At 41.1% G+C, this 23895-nt stretch overlaps 1 protein-coding gene across 1 annotated transcript in view; it reads right to left on the reverse strand.

Moving 5' to 3' along the window:
* Positions 1-23895, reverse strand: part of Znf668 (zinc finger protein 668) — a 704021-nt gene that overhangs the window by 218708 nt on the left and 461418 nt on the right. The gene's annotated exons all lie outside the window — the stretch shown is intronic.

The raw sequence follows: 23895 nt of genomic DNA on the forward strand, positions 1-23895 counted from the left end.
CCTGTCACAAGCAAGCAAGCACAGAACAGGGACTTGATAAAACACTTGTGTTTCTGGTACAATATATCTAGGGCAGGTCAAAGATGGTCATTTTGGGGCTGGAGAGATGGCTCAGGTTAAAGGCACTTTCTAGCAAACCCTAATGGCCTAGGTTTGATTCCCCAGTGCTCACATAAAACCACATGCACAAAGTGGCACATGCATGGGGAGTTCGTTTATAGTGGCAGGAGGCCCTGGCATGCCCATACTCTCTCTATCTGCCTTTTTCCTTTCTCTGTCTCTCTCTGTCTCAAATAAATAAACCAAATATTTTAACAAAAAGATGGTCATTTTCTTCTTTACATTTTGAACATGGCCTTACTATGTGGCCCGGGTTGGCTTTGATTTCATTATGTAGTCCAAACTGGCTTCAAATTCTTGTTCCTCTCTCTCAGCCTCTGGAATGCTGGAATTAAAGGTCTCAGTCCCATCATCTAGTAAGGATGATCACTAACAAATTTGTAGGTGTTCCTGATTTTGCTGGCACCAGGGGGATCACACTGTATACCACTAGCAGGCAGTGAAAATGGAGGCGCGAAGCCAAAACATATCCCTCTAGTCAGCCAACATTTAGCCTCTTTTTCTTTCCCCCGAGGTAGGGTCTCACTCTGTACTCTCAGGGCAGTCTTGAACTCACGGCGATTCTCCTACCTCTCCCTCCCGAGTGCTGGGATTAAAGGTGTGCACCGTCATGCTCAGCCTCAACATTTAAACTCTCATGGAGAAAATCAACTCTCCTTGCCTCTGGAATATGTTTTCTGAGCATTCTGGACACTGAGGGAATCTCTTGTGTTTCCCACTAGGAGGAAGAGCCTGATGCTAACCCCTGTGGGCTGCTGCTTGGGGAGACTAGAAGGCTCCTTCTAGGGCTCCCAGAATTGGCTTTTACTGTCTTCCTGCTGTTTCATACTCTCTTTGGTTTTCAAATCAAATCCAAGGCCCATTTCTTGGACTCTGGCGAGACCACTGAGGCCCAGAATGACCATTCCTGCTCAGTGCAGGCAGGAGAGGCCTGTGGGGCCTTTGCTTACCTTCTTTCCTACTTCCTCCTGGAAGTAATTGAGGGTCTCTAAACTCTCAGGGTGGGCCTGTTACTGTGTGTGAAAGGCCTAAAGTCCCTTGACAAACTGGTACCCATGGAAGATTTTCTTCAGGGGTGGTGGGTATGGGACTTAGAAGACCAAAGGATGATTGTTGGCATAAGAAAGACTTAAAATCTGACTGGAGAAGGGGGCAGGCTTGAGTGTGTCTTCCAGACAAAAGCTTGTCAGAGTCTGGCTTCAGGAGACAAAGGAAGGATTAATTTCAGCAGCTCTTTTATGCTGGCAAAGAAAATAATAAAGTTAAAGGATAATTTAGTTGCAAAATTCTGGTACCATTAAGAAACTATTGGAAAAAAGAGAAAAGAGCTATTATAATCTGACTCTATTAAATCTATGTGAAGAGACAAGTAATTATTAGACAAGTGTCCTCTTAATTTTCTATGTTGACTCATCTATTTTATTTTTCCTAAAAATACTTATGTTCAGTTCCCATCGTGAGGGTGGGAACAAAAACAAAAATCTCAGCCACAAATTTACTTAGGTGAAACTGATAAGATTTGGTGTGTTCAGGTTGGTATGGACATAGTAGGTGAAACTTGTACTCAAAGCTTGCAATAACTCCTTGCTGTCTATATGGAAAAGCCCATCTTTGACTTGACATCCAAGATGCCCTGCCAGTGTATGGGCATTTGGCCCCACTGAAGCCTGGTGGTCCCAACACTCCCTGTCTATATCATGGAACTCTGGTATAAAGGCCTCTCATACCACTTATCTTTTGACACTTCTGAGATGACTTCTGCATTATTAGTCTGAGGTCTCTAGAGGATGAGAACCCATAGAATGGATATTTGTTATAAAGAATATTTGTTAGATTAGCCCGGTATGGTGTGTACACCTTTAATCTCAGCATTTAGGAGGAGGCAGAGGTAGGTGGATCACCAGGAGTTCTAGGCCACCCTGAGAGTACATAGTGAATTCCAGGTCAGCCTGGACTAGAGCATGACTCTACCTTGAAAAACCAAAAAAAAAAAAAAAAAAAAAAAAAGAATATTTTTTATTTTGATTTGGCAGTCCAACAATGGCTGTCTGCTATCTGGAGAATCTGAGAATCTGGTAGCTGCTTAGTCCATCAAGCTGGATGATTCTGCAATCCCACTCTGCCACTGAAGGCCTGGAGGATTCTTGGAGACTTTCCAATATACATTGGAACATTGGAAGGTTGAAGAAGCTGGTTCCAGTGTCTGCAAAGGGTGGCTGCAACAGGATAGATGCATGCAGTAGCAATTAGCAAGGGCAGCGAGGCAAAAGGCACTGTCACCAGGTGTAGTGGTGCATGCCTTTAGTCACAGCACTTGGGAGGCTAACGTGGGAGGATTGCTGAGTTCAAGGCCAGTCATTCCAGGTCGGCCTGGGTTAGAGGGAAACCTTATCTCTCCCTCCTGAAAAAAAAAGGCACTGTCATTTCCTAGCGCCTGCTTATATATAAGCAGCCACCTGAGGGGCTGCCACTCTGGAGGAAGGTCTTTCTCCCTCAATTAATACTTCCTGGAAACACCCTCACAGACCTGCCCAGGAAATGTGGTGTCTCTTTCTTGATTACTGTTCTATCAAGTTGACAACAGAAATTTATGACCATAGTTTTTCTTATTCCGCTTGAAAATTAATAATAAAATTTTTGTGGGTGTGGTGGTACACTTCTTTAATCCCAGCACTTGGGAGGCAGAGGTAGGATTGCCATGAGTTCAAGGTCACCCTGAGACAACATAGTGGATTATTTTTTCTGAGGTAGGGTCTCACTCTAGCCCACGCTGACCTGGAATTCACTATGTAGTCTCAGGGTGGCCTGGAACTCATGGTGAGGTCCACGTTTGTTTACATGGGCTCCTGTGCCACTTTGTGCATCTGGTTTTACATGGGTACTGGGAAATTGAACTCAGGTCCTTAGGCTTTGCAGGAAAGTGCTGAACCATTTATCTAGCCCCTCTAAAAGGTTCTTTTTTTTTTTTTTGAGGTAGGGTCTAACTCTAGCTCAGGCTGACCTGGAAATCACTGTGTTGTCTCAGGGTGGCCTTGAACTCACGGCGATCCTCCTACCTCCACCTCCCGAGTGCTGGGATTAAAGGCTTGTGCCACTATGCCCAGTGGGTTTTTTTTTTAAATGTATTTATTTATTTGGCAGAGAAAGACGTAGGAGGAGAGAGAGAGAATGGGCGTGCCAGGGCCTCCAGCCACTGCAAATGAACTCCAGACGCGTGCACCCCCTTGTGCATCTGGCTAGTGTGGGTCCTGGGGTAATCAAACCTAGGTCTTTGGATTTGCAGGCAAAGGCCTTAACCACTAAGCTATCTCTCCAGCCTCTAAAAGGTGTTTTGAATGATGAGAGTGCCAGCCTCATGAAGGTATTAATTACTTCCCTCAAGACTGGATAAATTTCTCTCTTCTCTCTCTGTACTTACAGAGTCACAGGTTGATGTTGGATGTCTTCCTAAATTGCTGTTTACCTTATTATTATTATTATTATTTTTTCATTTTTGAGGTAGGGTCTCACTCTAGCCCAGGCTGACCTGGAATTCACTATGTAGTCTTAGGGTGGCCTCAAACTCATGGTGATCCTCCTACCTTTGCCTCCCAAGTGCTGGGATTAAAGGCATGCACCACCACACCTGGTTTACTTTATTCTTTGAGGCAGGGTTTTTTTTTTTTTTTTTTTTTTTTTTTTTTCCTGAACCTAGAGCTCACAATTCAGCTAGATTAGCTAGCCAGTAATTCCCAGGGCTTCCCTGTCTCTTCCTCCCTGGGATTACAGGTACCCTTCCCACCACCTTGTCAGGCATTTTACATGGATCCAAACTCAGGTCCTGCTCTATGAACGTTTCCTGGGGAGAAGTAGACAAGTATCTGCTCTCTCAAATAGTGCACCAATGACAGACCAAAGCAACAATTCTACCCAGTGAGCTTGGGGACCCAGTAACTTTATTGGGCTTACTTACAGACATGGTAAAGAGTCACTTACAGAGCATGAATGACCCCAAAGCAGCCATAGCACTGAAAGATCTCACCCCAGCATGGATGACAATGTCCCCATAGCTGCATAGATGGAGTAGTCCTTCTTCAAACCTGACCAGAAGAAAGAGAGAAGAGACACAAATTAATAAATTTTGAGATAAAAAGGCACCATTACAACAGATACCAAAGAAATTCAGAAAATCACAAGGACAAACTTTAAGAACATAATACTCCACTAAGTTTGAAAATCTAAGAGAAATGGATTATTTCCTAGGTTTATATGACCCACAAACACTAAATCAAGGTGATATAAGCCATTAAAATAGACCTATAGCAAAGTACAGAGATCAAGCAGTTATAAAAAAAAAAATCTCCCAACTGAAAAAAGTCCAGGCCCAGATGGACTCACTGGTGAATTTTACCAGATCTTCACAGAACTAACACCAAAGCTTCTCAAAGTTTTCCATAAAATAGAAAAGGAAGGTATACTACCAAACTTCTACAAAGCCAGCATCACCTTGATACCCAAACCAGACAAAGACAGAACACAAAAAAGAAAGTTACAGACCAATCTCCTTCATGAACATACATGCAAAAATTCTCAACAAAATATTGGCAAACAGAATACAAGAATATATCAGAAAGATCATTCACCCTGACCAAGTAGGCTTTATCCCAGAGATGCAGGGAAGGTTCAATAAATGCAAATTGATAAATGTAATACAATATATAAACAAACTGAAGGACAAAAATCACATGATCATCTCAGTAGATGCAGAAAAGGCATTTGACAAACTCCCATGGTAAAAGTCCTAATGAAACTGGGATTAGAAGGAATATATCTCAACATAATAAAGGCTATTTATGACAAACCTACAGCTCACATAATACTAAATGGGGAAAAACTTGAAGTTTTTCCACCAAAGTCAGGAACAAAACAAGGGTGTCTACTGTCCCTGCTTTTATTTAATAAAATACTGGAAGTTTTAGCTATAGAATAAGGCAAGAGACACACATAAAAGGGATACACATTAGAAAAGAAGAGATCAAATTATCATTATTTGAAGATGATATGATTCTATACATCAAGGACCCTAAAGACTACCAGAAAACTGTTAGAGTTGATAAACACTTGTAGCAACATAGCAGGACACAAAATAAACAGAGGAATCAGTATTCTTCCTACATGCTAATAACAAACATGCTGAGGATGAAATCAGGGTATCACTTCCATTGATAATTGCCTCAAAAAAATATAAAGCACTTCAGAATAAACCTAACCAAGGAATTAAAGGATCTCTATAATGAAAACTTTAAAACACTCAAGAGAGAAATTGCAGAAGACACTTGGAAATGGAAAGACATCCCTTGTTTTTGGGTGGGAAGAGTTAATGTTGTGAAAATATCAATCTTACCAAAAACAATCTCACATTTAATGCAATCCCCATCAAAATTCCAATGGCATTCTTCATGGAAATAGAGAAAACAGTCCTAAAATTCATTTGGAAGCACAAAAAAAAACCTTGAATAGCTAAAACATTTTTTTTTAAGCCAAAAAGTTTTGAGCAACAAAAATAAGGCCAGCAGAAGAGATTGAGTAAAAGAAGGGTGGTGGGAAGATTAATCAAAATTTAAGATGTTATGAAAAAGCCATGTGGAAACCTCCTTTTCTGGATAATGACACATCCAAAAGCCATCAACTGTTACTGGAAAAATTTCAGTGCCAGTGATGGGATACCTTCCAGTGAGTTGTTGGCCAGGGAGAATTCCTACTGCCCTCAAAATATTACAGACCATTGCCAAGGCTCTTGGTTTCCCATCATAAATAGATGGTAAGACCATATTGCTGAAGACTCCACATACTTTGGCTGCAAGGTCAGTGAGAAATCAAGCAGGAGCTAAGCTGAAAACCTCCTTCCTGTAGACCAGCTGACAGAAATCTGGGAAACGCTATGCTGCATGCAGCCCTATAAGAGAGAGAAGTCATCAGCAGTATTAACAGCGGACACTGCAAGCCTTAAGTTTGGCCAGCCAGGCCAAATGAGCTAATGGGTGTAATAGTGGTGTGTCTCTTATGGGAGAAACCAACCACTGTCTAATTGGACTGGAGGCCTGCTCCATGGGAGGAAATACATGTCTGACACTGAAAACCAAATCAAAAGCCTATAGTGGGGAGGTCCTGGGTCCTGGGGGTGTAATGTTTGTTCTTGTCTGGATAAGCTCTTGTCTGGCTAAATACATACTGCTCACCAAACTGCCCTGTAATTACTTTTCTTATCCATATATTAATGCTACTCTCACTATTGTTTAGAGAAGCTTCTCTTTTCAGATGGCATTGACCACTGGGATTATTCAAAAGGCACATTAATGCTGAGAAGAAGTGAAGAGGCGTGTTCAACACTGAAACATCTCTATCACACTCTCCAAGGCTCACAGGGTCCATTGCTGAAGTGGTGACAGAAAGAATGTTAAGAACCAAAGGAAGGGTAGGACTGCATACAATGCAATCTTCCAGACACAATTTGGCCTTGATATCCATGACCTCAGAGTGCCTAGTACTACCTATACAAGACCGTCATAATAGCAGGAAAAGATGATGAAATCAACGTAAAAGAGAGACAAATGGGGATATGATGGAGAGCAGAGTTGTGAAGGGGAAAGTGGGGCGGGAATAATCATGGTTTATTGTCTACAATTATGGAAGTTGTCAATAAAAATTTTTAATAAAATAAAATAAAATTATTATAAAAAAGAAACTGGACAGAATATGAGGGAGGGTACAGTTAGGGTGACTTTTTACCCTGAAGGTAAAAAGGGCAGGAAAATTTGCGCTTGCTAGAAATCAAAGATGATCTGATTTATTATCTCTCTTACAGAGTTCCCCAGACATGTTTTTCTACAAACAGTCAGGACCCCTCCTGGGAGGGAGGTCTTTCATAGGATTTAAACATTGTGGTTGGTCAAGTTCAGCCTCTGGATCTTGGTGCCAGGGCGAGCCTCTTCCTGAGACAGCCCCTAACCCTAACCAACCAGCTGGCCCTCTGGTTCACCTGAGCTGGAAGATAGCCCAGCTCCACAAAAGGTTATAAATATCTTTGCAAGGGGAAGGCAGGCTCTCTGACCACTTGGGAACGTCCAGCTGTGGGTGAGTTTTTCTCTTGGCTGGGCCTGGGCTGGCCTTTACTCTGCACATGGGCTCCTTTATCCTCTCCAGCTCCCCACATGGCAGGAGCTCCTTGAACTTTCTTTTTCTTTCCATGCTTTTTTCCAGGCCCTCCACCTAGGATATGTAGCCACATGGGTGCCTTTCTTTGGCTCTTTACTTCCCTCAGTAAAGATAACAATTTAATAATTATCCTTCTCACCCTTCTTTTTAATTTTTTAAATATATTATATTATATTGTATTATATTATTTATTTATGATAGCGAGAAAGAGGTAGAGACAGACTGGGTGTGCCAGGGCCTCTAGCCATTATAAACGAACTCCAGATGCATGCGTCCCCTTGTGCGTCTGGCTTACGTAGGTCCTGAGGAATGGAACCAGGGTCCTTTGGCTTTGCAGTCAAGAGACTTATCCACTAAGCCATCTTCTCCAGCCCATCTGTCTTATTTTTTATTTTTTTATTTTTTGGTTTTTCAAGGTAGGGTCTCACTCTAGCCCAGGCTGACCTGGAATTCACTCTGTAGTCTCAGGGTGGTCTTGAACTCACAGCAATCCCCCTACCTCTGCCTCCTGAGTGCTGGGATTAAAGGTGTGCACCACCATGCCTGGCTACCATCTGTCTTTGTTTTTTTGTTCAATTCTTTGATTAAAATTAGAAGTGAGACTGGGGTTTGGGGTCCAAGGACTTTCCTGAACCCCTAGCATCCCATTACAAATATATTTTGTTTACATTTAAAACTGTTAGAATTAAATATACATGTTTTCAGACATAGCTTTCTAAATTTTCAAAGACTAGAGAGATGAAGGAGCAATTAAGAGTGCTGTGCTTAAGCATGAGCCTGGGATGCCCTAGCCACCGGAGTTAGATTCTTCCAAAACTCACATAAAAAGCTGGGTGTGGTCATGAATGTCTGTTGAGGTCAGGGTGGGGCAGAGACAAGAGAATCACTGGAGCTCAGTGATAGGAAAAGCATCAACTGCAGGTGGAGGAAGAGACCATACGAAGGAATATTCCTTGAGCAATGGGGAATGGCACCCAAAGTTCTCTTCTGACCACAACAAACATGCACACTGCTCACATCTGCACGTGCATGTGCATACATCACACATAACACACCACACACACACACACACACACACACACACACACACACACACACACAAGTGCATGCACGCGTGCCTAAAAATGTTTTAATTATAGTTTTCTGGGTTTTCATTTAAAAGAAATATAAAAGATACAATATATTTATTTTTTCTATTTTTTATTGACCAGTTCTGCGTGTGTGTGTGTGTGTGTGTGTATCATGATCACAATCCCCTCCAGCTGTCTTCCCCCTCCATCCCAAATCCCCCATCCACTGAATACCTTCTTTCCAACAGCTATGGGAAATTTGGGTAAATCAAGTCAATGAGGCTAATCAGGCAGATCCACTCGAGAGAGGAGAGAGCTTTCTCTTTATCCCATAGACTCCTGTTGGCTAGTGCCAGAAGAGACAGAAGCCAGGAGCACTGGCTATACTGGGGTCTTACACCTCTTATAACTTCAAGGTTTTTCCCATTCTTACCTGATGGTCAGTAATCAGGTCTTACGACTACATGAGGAAGAGCCTCCCTGAGATTTATGATCTTTAGGTAAACAGTTAAGACATTTCTTTCTGACAAGAGCAAGACCAATTACACATTACTCTTTTCCCAAGATAAGGTACTTTCAATCTGGTTCAAAAGGGTTAGGCTCTGAGAGTCAGTTTCTACTTATACATTAAAAGTGAAACCATCTGTTTTAACACTATTGTCACAAGTTCCTGTTATCTGTTAGCTTTTTTGATCTTGTAACAAATTGTTAGAGAACCTCTCCAGATGCATGTAAGAGTCAGCCTGTTTGACAAAAAGTCTTGAGATGCATGTTTTTATAGATATATGGCTTAGTATATTTCTTTTTAAAATATATTTTACTTAATTTATTTATCTAGTTATGAGAGAGAGAGAGAGAGAGAGAGAGGGAAAGAGGTAGATAGAGACAGAAAGAATGGGCATGCCATGGCCTCTAGCTACTGTAAACGAACTCCAGCCGCTTGCACCACCTTGTGCATCTGGCTTTACGTGGGTCCTTTGGCTTTGTAGGCAACTGCCTTAACATCTCTCCATTTCCTTTCCTTATTTTTTAGGTCTTTCTTTCTTTCTTTCTTTCTTTCTTTCTTTTTTTTTTTTGGTTTTTCGAGGTAGTGTTTCACTCTAGCCCAGGCTGACCTGGAATTCACTATGTAGTCTCAGGGCAGCCTTGAACTCACGATGATCCTCCTACCTCTGTCTCCTGAGTGCTGGGATTAAAGGCATGTGCTACCACGCTTGGATTTTTTAGGTTTTTCGTGGTAGGGTTTCACTCTAGCCCAGACTGACCTGGAATTTACTATGTAATCTCAGGGTGGCCTTGAACTCATGACAATCCTCCTGCCTCTACCTCCCAAGTGCTGGGATTAAAAGCATGTGCCACCACACCTGGTTTTCCATTTTCAATTAATATATTTCTTACAGATATATAGATTACAAAATTAATACAGGCTGGGAACATCATAAGTAGCCAATATTTCTTCATTACAACTAGTTTTTCTTTTATTTTGAGGTCATCAGTTTTTCCTCTTCTAGTATGCAGGTCTTGTGTAGGTGGTTTCAGCCACTGTGAGGTATGAGTGCCACAGCCACTTTGTGTCTGGAAGACAGTGTTGCAATGCCCTCCTCCCCTTCCTTTGGCTCTTATGTTCTTTCAGCCACCTTTTCTGCAATGTTCCCTGAGGCTTGGAAGGTGTGATAGTGATGTCATACTTGGTGCTGAACACTCCATTGTCTCTTCTTCTCAGCACTTTGGTGAGTTTTGAGTGCCCCTGTGGTCACCACCATCTTAAAATAAAACCCAAAACAAAAAATAAACCTTCTCTAACCAAAAGTGAGAGTAGCATTAATATATGGGCATAAACACAAGTATTTAGAGGGTAATTTGATGGACACAATATATGTGCTTAGAAAACAGTAGTAGACCCCCCCCCCAGGGCTTATGATCTCCTCAGCCATAGACTTTAAAAAAGTTTTTTTTTTTTTTAAATTGAAAACTTCCGTAGTTATAGACAATAAACCATGGTAATTTCCTCTCCCCACTTTACCCTTTTCAACTCCATTCTCCATCATTTCCTCTCCCCCCTCAATTAGTCTCTCATTTATTTTGATGACATCATCGTTTCCTCCTAAGTCATAAACTTAAGTTTTTCGTATTTAGTTGCAAGCAGAGAGGGAGAGAGAGAGAGAGAGAGAAAGAAAGAGAGAATAAGAGCATACCAGGGCCTCCTGCCACTGCAAAAAAAACTCCTGATGCATGTGCCATTTTGTGCATCTGGCTTTACCTGGGTACTGGGGAATCAAACCTGGGTCATTAAGTATTGTAAGCAAGATTTTAACCTTTAACCTTTGAGCCATCTCTCCAGCCCACCATAGGCTTTTGATTAGATTTTTGGTACCAGGCATGAATTCTCTCCCATGGAGTGGGCCTCAAGTTCAATCAGAGAGCAGATGGTATCCCCCATAATCATTGCACCAATTGGCACGTTTGGCCTGGCTTGTCAGCTGTCATATTTGCAGTCATAAAACACTGCTGATTAAGGCCATTTATGACTTTTCTCGCCAACTAGGCTGCATAGCTCTTCCCAGCATCCTGAGAGCTGGTCAACAGTCAGAGGGCATTCCACTTAGTTCCAGCTTGACTTTGCTGTGTTTTGAAGCCCAGGCATGTGGTACCTTCAGCAATAGTGTCTTAAAAAGATAAAATATATTTCTAATAAAAGGCTATATTAAAGGTTACTGGGGGCTAGAGAGAGAGAGCTCAGAGGTAAAGGTGCTTGCCTGAAAAGCCTAATGACCTGGGTTTGATTCCCCTGCATCCAGATAAAGCCAGGTACACAAAGCACACAAAGGTTGATGCATCTGAAGTTTGTTTGCAATGGCTAGAAGCCCTGGCACATCTGTTCTCTCTCTTTCTCCTTGCAAATAAATAAAATAAAAAATAAAAATGGTTGCTTAATTTATGATTACTTAATAAATAAAAATAAAATAAATAAAAAATAAATAAAAATAAAAAATGGTTGCTTAATTTCTGATAACTAAATATAGTTAAACTTTTTTTGCATATGTGTGTTGTGTGCAACCACGTCCAGCTAGGCTAGTCTTTTTTTTTAATGTGAAAGTGAGAGAGAGTGCAAGACGGAGACAGAGAGAGAGAATTGGCATGCCAGGGCTTCTAGCCACTGTAATCAAACTCCAGATGTATGCACCACCTTGTGTGTGTATGTGACTTGCATCACCTTGTGTGTCTGGCTTCCAGGGGATCTGGAGTCGAACGTGGATCCTTAGGCTTTGCAGGCAAGCACCTTAATCGCTAAGCCATCTCTCCAGCCCATGAACAGTTTTTGATTTAGCTTTATGTGTATAGTTGGGGACTTGAGCCCAGGCCAACAGGCTTTTCAAGCAAGTGCCACTGACCACTGAACCATCTTCCCAGCCCACTTTAAGATTTTTTTTAAATTTGCAAGCAGAGAGATAGATAGATAGATAAAGAGAGAGAGAGAGAGAGAGTGAGCGAGCACAAGAATAGGCTCACCAGGGCCTCCTGCCACTGCAAATGAGCTCCGGATGCATGGAATGACTTTGTGCATCAATCAAGGCCTTACATGGGTACTATGTAATTGAACCTGGGCTGTCAGGCTTGCAAGCAAGTGCCTTAACCTCTGAGCCATCTCTCCAGCCTCATTTCTTCCTGCTGAGGTAGAGTCACACTTTAGCCCAGGCTGACCTGGAATTCACCATGTAGTCTCAGTGTGGCCTCAAACTCATGACAATCCTATCTCTCTGCCTCTTAAGTGCTGGGATTAAAGGCGTGTGCCACCAAGCCAGGCTTGTTTTGCTTTTAAGTAGGGTCTTACTCTAGCCCAGGCTGACCTAGATCTCATTCTGTAGCCAGGCTGGCCTTGAACTCATGGCGATCCTCCTACTTCTACCTCCCAAGTGCTGGGATTAAAGATGTGTGCCATCACACCTGGCAAGGTATATTTTTTTTTAAAGGCTATGAGTTAAACTAAAAAAAATGACAATTATATTATTAAAAAACTATTTATTCATTAGGGAGAAAGAAAGAGGGAGATAGATAGATAGAGAGAGAGAGAGAAAGCAAGCACACCAGGGCCTCTAGCCACTACAAATGAACTCCAGATGCATGTGTCCCCTTGTGCACCTGGCTAATGTGAGTACTGGGGAATGGAGCCTGGGTCCTTAGACTTTGCAGGCAAGTGCCTTAACTACTAAGCCATCACTCCAGCCCAGTTATATTATTAATGGAAACTAAATTTGTAAGATTAAAATGTAAGATTTCCTAAATACTGTTCTATTTCTGATTATGGAGAAGATAATAATAAATTGTTAAGATTCGTCAAAGCTTTGAGCATTTTCAGTTTGACACACTTTCATTAGACTAAAAAAAAAAATCCAAGACTTCCTTTACTCTCTATACCAAATAAGTAAAAACTTTGAGCCATCTCTATTAAAGACTATTGGCTGGGCTGGAGGGATGGCTCAGCAGTTAAAGGTTCTTATTTGCGAAACCTATTGCCCAGCAAAGTGGAGCATGCATCTGGAGTTTGGCTATAGCATCAAGAGGCTCTAGAGCACCCATTTATTCTCTTCCTCTCCATATCAAATAAGTAAGTAAGTAAGTAAATAAATAAATATGAGAAACAAAAATTAAAAGCAATTATTTGTGAGGACAGAGAGAGAGAGAGAGAGGGAGAGAGAGGAAGAGAGAGAGAGAGAGAGAGAGAGAGAGAGAGAGAGAGAGAGAGAGAGCAGGTGAGCAAGAGTGAGCTTGGGTGCACCAGAGCCTCTTGCCACTGCAAATGAACTCTAGGTGCATGCATCACTTTTTTTTATGATGGCTCTGTAGACTAAATTACATCTCTCCGGTGCTGGAAAGGTGGCTCAGAAATGAAAGGTGCTTGCTTGCAAAGCATGACTGTCCAGGTTCAATTCTCCAGTACCTACTTAAAGACAGTCTGGAGTTTGTTTGGAGTGCCAAGATGCCCTGTGTGTGTGTGTGTGTGTGTGTGTGTGTGTGTGTGTGTGTGTGTGTGTTTCTAGCTCTCTGCTTGCAAATAAATGAAGGAAAAAAGTACTTAAAATTCTCTCTCTCCCCAAAGACATGCCTTCCTAAGCCTATTCAGTCTCATGTAGGAGTAAGCCTCCTGGCAACACGGGGCACAGTGTGATGTCATGTTTGGCCAGAAGGGCTCCAAAGGCTGCAGTTCCCAGAAGCCACTCCTGTCATTGGAATTTTGGTGATTGTGGAGGTTAAGAGCCAAAATTATCTTGGGCTGTATTAGCCTTTTAAAATAGTCAACATGTTATCTTTTGTGTGTGTGTGTGTGTGTATGCTTTGACATCTCTATGACCACTCTTTATTCTGGGTTATGATTCATCTAGGCATACTTTATTCCCCTCCTCCTTCCCTTCTCCTCTGCCTCCTATTCCCCTTCTTTTCTCCTCTTTCTCTTCCCCCTCTTCTTCTTTCCCCTCTTTTTCTCCCCCTTCCTCCCCATCCACTACTTCTCCTGCTCCTCTCTCCTTCTCCTCTTCTTCTTTCTCCTCCTCCTTTCGAGACAAGTTCTCACTGTAGTCTAGGCTGACCTGGAACTCAATTCTACAGAACTCAAACTGGTGTTGATCCTCTGACCTCAATTGGGATTAAAGGTGTATGCCGCCATACCTGGCTTGGTGGATCATACTTCTTTTTTTGTTTTTTGGTTTTTTGAGATAGGGTCTTGCTCTAGCCCAGGCTGATCTGGAATCACTATGTAGTCTCAGGGCAGCCTCAAACTCACAGTGATCCTCCTATCTCTACCTGGGATTAAACATGTGCATGACTACACCTGGCTTTTTCCTTTTAAACTTTTTTTTTTATTGACAACTCCCATAATTATAGACAACAAACCATAATTACCTCCCCTCTCCCACTTTCCCTTTCACAAATCAACTCTTCATCATATCCCCTCCCTCTTAATTAGTCTGTCTTTAATTTTGGTGTCATTATCTTTTCCTCCCATTATAAGGATCTTGTGTAGGTAGTAGAAGTCACTGTAAAGTCATGTATATTGAGGCCAAATAGTGTCTGGAAGATTACATTGTAAGCAGTCTTAACCTTTCTTTGGCTCTTAACATTCTTTTTTTTTTTTTTTTTTGGTTTTTTCGAGGTAGGGTCTCACTTTAGCTCAGGCTGACCTGGAATTCTCTATGTAGTCTCAGGGTGACCTCAAACTCACGGTGATCCTTCTACCTCTGCTGGGATTAAAGGCATGAATCACCATGCCTGGCTTTAACATTTTTGCTGTCACCTCATCTTCAATGGACCTTGAGCCTTGGAGGATGTGATAGAGATGTCTCAGTGCTGAATACTTCTTTTCAGCACTATGATGCCTTTGAGTCATTCCAGTGGTCAACTACCATCTGGAAAGAGAAACTTCTCTAACCAAAAGTCAGAGTAACATTAGTATGTGTGGGAAAGTTAAGAAAAGTGCTTACAGGACATTTTGGTGAGCATAATATATATATTTAGCTAGACAACAGTAGGCATTCCACCCGTAGGGCTCATAACCTCCCCTGCAATAGGCTTTTGATTTGGTCTTCAGTACCAGCCATGTATTCTTGAAGAGCCAACCTGACAGCATTTTAACAGTAGGAGACATTTTGATATAGTGACTAGGTTAAGTTTCTGTTTCTCTAAGTTTCTATGTTGGAGCTAGGGCCACAAATTGTTCCCTGATTACTGTTCCCAGGATTGTGTAGTCATAACATTCCTGAAAGTAGTTTAACTGTAACGGCTGGTCTGCGTCTGTCACTACGCTTGCTTGCCTCTGAAACCCCCTTACCCTGTGATTTCTATGGTTTTTCCCTATAAAAAGAACCCAAGAAGCTGACTTAGGGCTGCTCTATACACCCCCGCCTTAGAGAGGCAGCTGCCGGACCAACTCTATTGTGCACAATTAAAAGCTTGCTTCAATTTGGCCATAATTTGTGGTTGGTGGTCTTCTTGCAAATTCTGGGTTAACATTCTCTCCCATGGAGAGAGCCTCCAGCCTCATAAGAGAGTGGTAGGTTTCCCCCATAAAAGACATGCCATTATCGCATCCATTGGCTCATTTGGCCTGGCTGGTCAAACTTAAGGCTTGCAGTGTTCACTATTATTTATCGCCACTGATAACTTCTCTCTCCCATAGGGCTGCATGCAGCATAGGTTTGTCCAGATTTCTGTCAGCTGGTCTACAGGGAGGAGGTTTCCAGTTCAGCTTAGCTTGATTTTTCAGTGACCTTGCAGCCCCACCATGTGGAGTATTCAGCAACAGGGGTTTACCATCTATTTCTGGTGGGAAACCAAGGGCCTTTGCAATGACCTGTAATGTTTTTGGGGTACCAGGGAACCTCCCTGACCAACAACTCACTGGAAGGTATCCCATACCTAGCACTGAAATTTGTCTAGTAACGATCTATGGCTTCTGGGTGAGCCATTATCCAAAGAAGTAGGTTTCAACATGGCTTATTCATACCCTTTTAAATTTTGATTAACCTTCTCCCACCCTTTCTTTATTCAGTCTCTTCCCCTGACCTCACTTAGTCCGTTCCATCCCTAGTAATCTGTTCATCTAATTACATATATACAATACCATCTCCTTAAGTCCTCCCCTCTCCTCCCTCCCTTATAGCCCCTTTCTAGCTTACTGGCCTCTACTGCTGATTTTTATTTCAACTCACATACAAGTCTATACATTTGTAGCTAGGATCCATGAGAGAGAACATGTGGTGCTTGGCTTTCTGGGCCTGAGTTACCTCACTTAGTATAATCCTTTCCAGATCCATCCATTTCCCTGAACATTTTGTAATTTCATTTTTCCTTACCACTGAATAGAACTCCATTGTATAAATGTACCACATCTTCATTATACATTCATCAGGCTGCTTCCATTTCTAGCTATTGTGAATAGATCAGGAAAAAAACATGGACGACCAAGTATCTCTTAGGTAGTGAGAAGAATTCTTAAGATATATGCCTAGGAGTGGTATAGCTTGGTCATATGGTAAATCTATTTTTAGCTGTCTCAGGAACCTCCACACTGATGTCCACAATGGCTGTACCAGTTTACATTCCCACTAACAATGTAGAAGGGTTCCTCTTTTTCAACATCCTCACCAGTATTTATTGTCATTTGTTGTCTTGATGATAGCCATTCTGACAGGAGTGAAATGGAATCTCAAAGTAGTTTTAATTTGCATGTTCCTGATGGCTAAGAATGTAGAACATATTTTATTTTATTTTATTTTTTTGGTTTTTCGAGGTAGAGTCTCACTCTGGTCCAGGCTGACCTGGAATTAACTCTGTCATCTCAGGGTGGCCTTGAACTCATGGCAATCCTCCTACCTCTGCCTCCCGAGTGCTGGGATTAAAGGCCTGTGCCACCACGCCTGGCTTTAGAACATATTTTAGATGCCATCTATATTTCTTCTTTTGAGAATTCTCTATTTAGTTTCATAGCCCATTTTGATTGGGTTGTTTGATTTCTTTCCATTTAGTTTTTTGAGTTTTTTGTATATCCTGGATATTAATTCTCTGTAAGATGTATAGCTGACAAAGATTTTCTCCTATTCTGTAGGTGGCCTGTTTTCTCTATTCACAGTGTTCTTTGCTGCACAAAACCTTTTTAATTTCATGAGGTCCCATTGTTTGATTAGTGGCTTTATTCCTGAGCCACTGGGGTTATATTCAGGAAATCATTGCCTATGCCAATATGTTGAAGGGTTTCCTCTACTTTTTCCTCTAGCAGTTTCAGAGTGTCAGGTCTGATATTAAGATATTTGATCTATTTAGACTTGATTCTTGTACATGGAAAGAGAGAAGGCTTTATTTTCATCCTTCTACATATAGATATCAAGTTTTCCCAGAACCATTTGTTAAAGAGGCTATCTTTTCTCCAATGAATATTTTTGGAATTTTTGTTAAAAATCAGATGGCTATAGCTCTAACAATTTGCTGGTAGAGTCTTTAGGGTCGTTTATGTATAGAATCATATCATCTGCAAATAATGATAATTTGATATTTTCTTTTCCAATTTGTGTCCCTTTTATGTATGTCTCTTGCCTTATTGCTGTAGCTAAAACTTCCAGTAGTATATTAAATAAAAGTGGGGGGCCAGAGAGATGGCTTAGCGGTTAAGCGCTTGTCTGTGAAGCCTAAAGAGCCCAGTTCGAGGCTCGATTCCCCAGGACCCCTGTTAGCCAGATGCACGAGGGGGCGCACATGTCTGGAGTTTGTGAGGGGGCGCACATGTCTGGAGTTTGTTTGCAGTGGCTGGAAGTCCTGGCATGCCCATTTTCTCTCTCTCTGTCTATCTGCCTATTTCTCTCTCTCTCTCTCTGTCACTCTCAAAAAAAAAAAAAAAAGTGGGGACAGTGGTCAACTTTGTCTTGTTCTTAATTTTAGTGGAAAAGCTTCAATTATTTCCCAATTAGTATTAGATTGGCTATTGGTTTGTCATAAATAGTCTTTATTATGTTAAGATATGTTCCTTTTTTTTTTTTTCCCCCTGAGGTAGGGTTTCACTTTTGTCCAGCCTGACCTGGAATTCACTATGTAGTTTCAGGGTGACCTCGAACTCATTGTGATCCTCCTACCTCTGCCTCCTGAGTGCTGGGAGAGATATTTTCTTTCTAATCCTAGTTTCTTTAGGACTTTTACCATGAAGGATGTTGGGTTTTGTCAAATGCCTTTTCTGCATCTATTGAGATGATAATGTGATTTTTGTCCTGCAGTCCATTTATATAGTGTATTACATTTATTGATTTGCATAAGTTCAACCATCCCTGCATCTCTGGGATAAAGCCTACTTGGTCGGAGTGAATAATCTTTCTGATATATTCTTGTATTCTGTTTGCCAATATTTTGTTGAGAATTTTTGTATCTATGTTTATGAGGGAGATTTGGTCTGTATTTTTCTTTTCTTGTTCTATCTTTACCTGGTTTGGGTATCAGGGTGATACTGGCTTTGTAGAAGTTTGGTAGTATTCCTTCCTTTTCTATTTTATGGAAAACTTTGAGAAGCATTGGTGTTAGTTCTTCCGTGAGGGTCTGGTAAAATTCACCAGTGAGTCCATCTGGGCCTGGACCTTTTTTTTAGATGGGAGATCTTTTTTTTTTTTTCTTTTGAGATTTTTTTTTTATAACTGTTTGTTCTCTGTAATTGTTATAAATATCTTTAAATGGTTTATCTCATTTATCTCATCTTGATTTAGTTTTGGTAGGTCATATAAACCTAGAAAATCATCCATTTATCTCAGATTTTCAAACTTAGTGGAGCATATGTTCTTAAAGCATGTCCTTATGATTTTCTGAATTTCGTTGGTATCTGCTGTAATGGTGCCCTTTTCATCTCAAATTTTATTAATTTGTGTCTCTTCTCTCTTTCTTCCATTCAGATTTGGTAAGGGTTTATTCAACTTGTTTATTCTTTCAGAGGACTAACTCTTTGTTTCAGTGATTCTTTGTATTTTTTTTTTTTTTTTTGGTTTCTATTTGGTTAATTCTTGCCCTAATCTTTATTATTTCTTTCCATCTACTGATTTTTGGTTTGTCTTGTTCTTCTTTTTCTAAGTCCTTAAGGTGAAGCATTAAGTTGTTTACTTTTGACATTTTTATTTCTTTTTTTAAATTTTATTTTATTTGCAAGGAGAGAGAGAAAGAGAGAATGGGTGTACCTAAGATCATAAACAAACTCCAGATGCATGTGCCACTTTGTGCAACTGGCTTTATGTGGGTATTGGTGAATAGAACCCAGATCATTAGGCTTTCTAGGCAAGCACCTTAACTACTGAGCTACCTCTCTAGCCCTCCCATTTTCTTCTTCTTCTTTTTTTTTTTTTTCCTAGCTAGTGTCTCACTGTGGCTCAGCCTGACCTGGAATTCACTATGTATCTCAGGGTGGCCTCTAACTCTCAGCGATCTTCCTACCTCTGCCTTCCAAGTGCTGGGATTAAAGGCATGTGCCACCATGCCCAGCTCCTTTTTAAATATTTTATTTATTTATCAGACAGAAAGAGAGAGAGAGAGAGAAGAAGAAGACGAGAGAAAGGAGCAGATAGAAAGAGAGAATAGGCTCACCAGGGCCTGTAGCCACTGCAAACAAACTTCAGATGCACGTGCCCCTTTGTGCATCTAGTTTATGTGGGTATTGGAAAATTGAACCTAGATCCTTAGGCTTCACAGGTAAGTGGTTTAACCCCTAAACCATTTCTCCAGCCCTCTAATTTCTTAGTATAGGCTCTTAAAGCTATAAATTTCCCTCTTAGGACTGTCTTCATTGTGTCCCAAAGGTTTTGTTATGCTGTATTGTCATTATCATTTGATTCTATGAATTTTTTGATTTCTTCAATGACCCATTCATCATACAGTAGTGTACTGTCTAGTTTCCATGATTTAGTGTATGCACTATCATTATTCTTGTTATTTATTTGTAGTTTAATTTCACTGTGATCACACAGAGTACAAGGAATTATTTTAATTTTCCCATATTTGTTAAGATTTGCTTTGTGCAGTGACACATGGTCTATTTTGGAAAATGTTCCATGTGCTTCTGAAAAGAATGTATATCCTGCAGTATTTGGATGGAATGTTCTGCAGGTATCTGTTAGGTCCATTTGTTTCTATGACATCATTTAATCTAGATGCCTTTCTATTTATTTTTTGCCAGGATGAGAGTGGGGTGATGAAATCACCCACTAAAATTGTGTTTGGTGTTAACTGTGACCTTAAATCTAATAGTGTTTATTTGATGAAATTGGGAGCATCCATGTTGGGGGTATACATGTTTTAGAATTGTAATGTCCTCCAGTTGAATTGTTCCTATAATCAATAAAGTGATCTTTCTTTTTCTTTTCTTTGTTTGTTGTTTATTTTTATTTATTTGAGAGCAACAGACAGAGAAAGAGGCAGACAGAGAATGGGCATGCCAGGGCCTCCAGCCACTGCAAATGAACTCCAGAGGCATGTGCCCTCTTCTGCATCTGGCTTAACATGGGTCCTGGGGAATAGAGCCTCAAACCTGGGTCCTTAGGCTTCACAGGCAAGAGCTTAACTGCTAAGCCATCTCTCCAGCCCTGCTTTATTTTTCTTAATTAATGTTGGTTTGAACTCTATCCTGCCAGATATTAGGATAGCAACACCTGCTTGTTTCCCAGGCCCATTTCCTTGAAATACCATCTTCCATCCTTTCACCCTAAGATAGTGTCTGTGTGATCTTGCACTTGTGTCATCTTTGTGCATCTGGCTTATGTGGGATCTGGAGAGTTGAACACAGGCCCTTAGGCTTCCTAGGCAAGTGCCTTAACTGCTAAGCCTTCTCCCTATCCCTTTCTTGTTTGTTTTTTTTTTTTAAATTTGGAGAGAGACAGAAACAGAATCTTTTAAAAATATTTTATTTAGTTAGTTATTTTTATTTATTTATTTGAGAGAGAGAGACAGAAATAGGGAGAGAGAGAGAGAGAGAGAGAGAGAGAGGGAGAGAGGAAGAGAGAGAGAGAGAGAGGGCGCACACCAGGGCCTCCAGCTACTGCAAAAGAACTCCAGATGCACGTACCCTCTTGTGCATCTGGCTTATGTGGGTTCTGGGGAATCAAAGTTGGGTCCTTTGGCTTTGCAGGCAAGCCTTTAATCACTAAGCCATCTCTCCAGCCCTTAAGATATTTTAATTTTTTTTGGTTTTTCAAGGTAGGGTCTCACTCTGGCCCAGACTGACCTGGAATTCACTATGGAGTCTCAGGGTGGCCTTGAACTCACGGCGATCCTCCTACCTCTGCCTCCCGAATGCTGGGATTAAAGGCATGTGCCACCAAGTCTGGCTCTATTTTCTTTTTCTTTCTTTTTTATTTTTTGTGTTGAGTAGTTTAATCATAATATGGTGAGAAGAGTTTCTTTCCTGGTTTTGTCTGTTTGATATTACAAATGCATCCTATATCTGTACTGGCTTCTCTTTTCCTATTTGCAGAAAAATTTTCTCCATGATTTTGTTGAAAATACCTACTATACCTTTAGGGTGAAATTCTCCTTCTACTATACCCTGAATTCTGTTTTACTTTTATTTTATTTATTTTTTGCTTGTTTGTTTATGTTTTTCAAGGTAGGGTCTTGCTCCAGCCCAAGCTGACCTGGAACTTACTATGTAGTCTCAGGGTGTCCTTGAGCTCACGGAAATTCTCCTACCTCTGCCTCCTGAGTGTTGGAATTAAAGGCATGTGCCACCATGCCTGGCTCTGAATTTTTATGTTTCATCTCTTCATACTGTTCTGCATGTCTTGAAATTTCCATTCATACTTTCCTATAAGTTTGTCTTTCTCTTTGCTGGACTGTATTAGATCTGCCACCTGGTCTTCTAGTTTAGATATTCTGTTCTTGCCTTGATCCATTCTATTGGTGAGATTTTCTACAGAGCTTTTTATTTGACTTACTATATTTTTCATTTCTAGTATTTCTGATTGGTTTTTCTTCAGTATTTCTATTTCCTTACTCGTGTCTTGTATTGACCTCCTTATTTCATTAAGTTGGTTTCCTGTGTTCTCCTTCAGGAGTTTATTTTCTTCTTTGATTTGTTCTTTGCTTTCTTTGAACATAGTTATAATCATTCTTTTGAAATTTTTGTCAGGCATTTCTTCTAAATTAGTCACACTGGAGGTCACTTCTGATGGATTTATAATTTTTGGTGGACTTATATTGCCTAGAGTTTTTTGTGTGTCTTGTATTGTAATGTAGAGAATTTTGCATCTTAGGTTATTTTGATGGCTGGGTTATCTACAGTGTTCTTAGATGTGTAAGTCTGACGTTATATACCTTCAGTGTAGTTGCTTATGTTGCCACTTGCCACTTAGATTACTCTTTGAGTAACAGCAGAAGTGACTCTAGGTATTGTGTTTGCCTGATATGCAAGTATTATATCTAGCAGGCTGAGTGGGGCAAAATACAGGCAAATTCTAAAATTCAACTGAGCAATATACACATTCAATCAAAAATAGCTCAGAATATTTATGTAAGAGTGGATAAACAGAAAGTCCAACAAAGTCAAAGTCCCTAAGGGTGTGTATTGTCAAACATCCTCAATCCTGTCAACTGGGAGGCTGAGATTTCTGGTCTATAAAGGGTTCCAGGTCAGCCTAGAGCCCAGTGAGACCCTGCCCCAATGAATGACAGAAGAAGGAGACAAAAGCAGTATGAATCAGGTAGTAACCAAAGGCAACCCCAAAATACAGCATATTTAGGAATGGTAAAGCCTACCACCCATCAAATCAAACACATAACCTGCCTTGACATGGAAAGGTTTGATTACCACTTCCACTACTAGGCTTTGTGGCAGGTACTGACCTGGTGTGAATAGGCTGTTACCTTTTGGGATGGCTTTGGTCTCACTTAGGCTGTGTGCTCACTTGGGTCCCTCTTTACTGTGCTGTGGGCTCAGCTTGGCTGGCTGGGTCTGTAAGTCCACTGCTCTGATCACCTGTGCTGGGTGCTGTTGTAGCTGAGTTCCCTTCTCCAGGTCTCCAGTGGTTGCCGGCATTGGCGATTGGGGGAGGGGAAGTTGTGCAGGGTGTTTGAAGTTGTACTGGAGCTGCGTAGCTGGTCCCTATGAGCCTCTTCCTCACAAGCTGTTCCACTGATCCTTGCTGACTTCTTTTCTTTGTAGATTTTTGACTTTGTGAGGAGGCTGGTGTGACCAGAGAGTGGCCGTACCTGAGTTCTGCTCCTGCTGCTGAGGCATAGCTCTTCTCCTGGACATACTTCTTTTTAAGATAGATTTATTCATGAGACCTTGCATGTTCCTTTGTGGTAACATAATGCTTTTGAATGCCAGTGTTCACATTTGCTGAGATTTTTCTACTTTCCAACATTATGAGTATGTATACGTCTCTGACCATGCCAGATCAGTCCTTACTTTGCCTATTTTTTCAGTTTAAAAATTTTTTTATTTTTTTATTTTATTTTTTTTAAATTTTTATTTATTTATTTGAGAGCGACAGACACAGAGAGAAAGACAGATAGAGGGAGAGAGAGAGAATGGGCACGCCAGGGCTTCCAGCCTCTGCAAACGAACTCCAGACGCGTGCGCCCCCTTGTGCATCTGGCTAACGTGGGACCTGGGAAACTGAGCCTCGAACTGGGGTCCTTAGGCTTCACAGGCAAGCGTTTAACCGCTAAGCCATCTCTCCAGCCCAATTTTTTTTATTTTTATTTATTTATTTGAAAGAGAGAAAGAGGCAGAGAGAGGGTAAGGGGGAGAGACACAAAGAGAGAATGGATGCACCAGTGCAACCAGCTACTGCAAATGAACTCCAGATGCATGCGCCACCCTGTGCATCTGGTTTACATGGGTCCTGGGGAATCAAACCTGGGTCCTTTGGCTTTGCAGGAAAATGCCTTAACCACTAAACCCACCTCTCCAGCCAAAATTTTGCCTACCTAACATAGCCAATTTATCTCAACAGATCTATTTCCAAAAAGCATTTTGATTCTTATATTCACAGGCCCC

The sequence above is a fragment of the Jaculus jaculus genome, chromosome 12, assembly GCF_020740685.1.
Source record: "Jaculus jaculus isolate mJacJac1 chromosome 12, mJacJac1.mat.Y.cur, whole genome shotgun sequence".
In the NCBI taxonomy this organism is placed as follows: domain Eukaryota; kingdom Metazoa; phylum Chordata; class Mammalia; order Rodentia; family Dipodidae; genus Jaculus; species Jaculus jaculus.